Source organism: Musca domestica, unplaced genomic scaffold, assembly GCF_030504385.1.
Source record: "Musca domestica strain aabys unplaced genomic scaffold, Musca_domestica.polishedcontigs.V.1.1 64, whole genome shotgun sequence".
NCBI lineage: Eukaryota > Metazoa > Arthropoda > Insecta > Diptera > Muscidae > Musca > Musca domestica.
The window spans coordinates 3,482,884-3,485,389 of record NW_026712373.1 but is presented as its reverse complement, the minus strand read 5'-3'; positions in this window follow the sequence as shown (position 1 = coordinate 3,485,389).

The following is a 2,506-nucleotide window of genomic DNA, read 5'->3' as shown; positions in this document are numbered from 1 at the left end:
AAAACAAATAATATTATTTATGTATTCGAATAAGATTATTATTTTATATATTTTATGTTTAAAAAGTACAGATGTGCAATAATTTATTTTCTGTTAATTTATACTAAACTTATAAAATTTACAAAAAAAAAGGAAATAAAAAAAAATATAAAATAAATTAATTAATAACCTGATTTGGTTATATCATATGGGGTTGGCGGATCAATATTCAAGAAAAAGATATATTAAGTATTGGGAGAAGATTATGAGAGAGAACTTCTGGTTTTTGATGAGAAGACGGTTTTTAGTCCTTAATGAGAAGAAGACATTTTGATCTTCGATGAGAAGAGGACTTTCTTATTTTCGATGAGTACAGCACTTTCTGGTTTTCGATGGGAGGAAGACCATCTAGTCTTCAATGGGAAGAAGACCCTCTATTATTCTATAAGAAGATCAGAAGATTGATGAGAAGACGGTTTTTAGTCCTTAATGAGAAGAAGACATTTTGATCTTCGATGAGAAGAGGACTTTCTTATTTCGACGAGTACAGCACTTTCTGGTTTTCGATGGGAGGAAGACCATCTAGTCTTCAATGGGAAGAAGACCCTCTATTATTCTATAAAAAGAAGACCTTCGCAGGTCTTCTTCTAAAGAAGACCTTCATGTTTTCTTCTAAAGGAAGGCCTTCAGGTTTTCTTCTAAGGAAGACCGTCTGGTCTTCTATAGGAGACCTTCAGGTCTTCTATAGGAAAACTTCTGGTCTTCCATAGGAACCTTCTGGTCTTCTATCGGAAGACCTTCTGGTCTTCTATAGGAAGACCTTCAGGTCTTCTATAGGAAGACCTTCTGGTCTTCTATAGGAAGACCTTCAGGTCTTCTATAGGAAGACCTTCAGGTCTTCTATAGGAAGACCTTCTGGTCTTCCATAGGAAGACCTTCTGGTCTTCTATCGGAAGACCTTCTGGTCTTCTATAGGAAGACCTTCTGGTCTTCTATAGGAAGACCTTCTGGTCTTCTATAGGAAGACCTTCTGGTCTACTATAGGAAGACCTTCTGGTCTTCTATAGGAAGACCTTCAACAGTCTTCTATGAGAAGAAATTCTGGTCTTCTATGAGAAGACCTTCTGGTCTTCTATGAGAAGACATTCTGGTCTTCTATGAGAAGACCTTCTATGAGAAGACCTTCTGGTCTTCTATGAGAAGACCTTCTGGTCTTCTATAGAATGACCTTCTGGTCTTCTATGAGAAGACCTTCTGGTCTTCTACGTGAAGACTTTCTTGTCTTCTATGAAAAGACCATCTGGTCTTCTATAGGAAGACCTTCTGGTCTTCTATAGAATGACCTTCTGGTCTTCTGTAGGAAGACCTTCCGGTCTTCTATTAGGAGACCTTCTGGTTTTCTATTAGAAGACCATTTGCACTTCTATTAGAAGGCCTTCTTGTTCTATAAGATGACCCAACTCTTCTATGAGAAGACCTCCAGCTCTTCTATGAGAAGACTTCCAGCTCTTCTATGAGAAGACATCCAGCTCTTCTATGAGATGAGCTCCTGCTCTTCTATGAGAAGAGCTACTGCTCTTCTATGATAAGACCTCCAGCTCTTCTCTGAGAAGACCTCCAGCTCTTCTATAAGAAGAGCTTCTGCTCTTCTATGAGAAGAGCTCCTGCTCTCCTATGAGAAGAGCTCTTCTCTGATTTTCCATGAGAAGACCATCTTGTCTTTTCCTCTGGCTTTCTGACAGCAGACCTTGGGCATTTTTACTATTTTCTATGGTAAGTCGTATTGTTCTACTTAGATTTTTTTACACTTTTCTCTGTGTTATCCAATCAGCCAATAAGTGTGCCAATGTCATTAATCCTCAATCCAGCCAATTTACTCACTTAAATACAGCGTAAGTTTACAAAACCATAAACATTTCCTTTCAGTTTCCATATCCACAAGTTTCATTGCCACAAATCAAATAGACACCACGATATAGAGAGGGAGTGTGTGAGAAGCAGGGAGAGAGACCCGACGAGATGCGCACTTGTTGATTGCAATTATTTTTCCGCTAAAATCTGCTTCGCTTTATTTCACTTACAAAGCCATTAAAATTGTTAACTAGAATTTTGGCCAAATCCAAAAAGTAAACAATTTAAATCATATTTCGCATGAAATGCGGCGGCGGAAAATTCAGTGGAAAACAAAGTGGGGAAAATTACATCAATGGAATTATGTGGTTGTGTGTTTTGGGTATGGATATACTTTGAAGATTTTAAATCAAAAGAATTACAAATGTCTGCCAAAAAGAAATTCATAATTTGTCTGACTAACTAATTGACACTAATCTGCCGTATTTAGTCCAATTGTCACCCGGCCAAATATTAAATTGAAAATGAAATGAATTTCCACTTTTACATTCTGACAATTTGAATTATTACCGCTGAAGATTGTCTGCTCCAATTAGTCAAACTAATTTTTGTTTCGCGTTGAACAGCCAACAACGAAGTTGGCAAGAGAACATCGAAAGTGTGCCGTAAACATTAA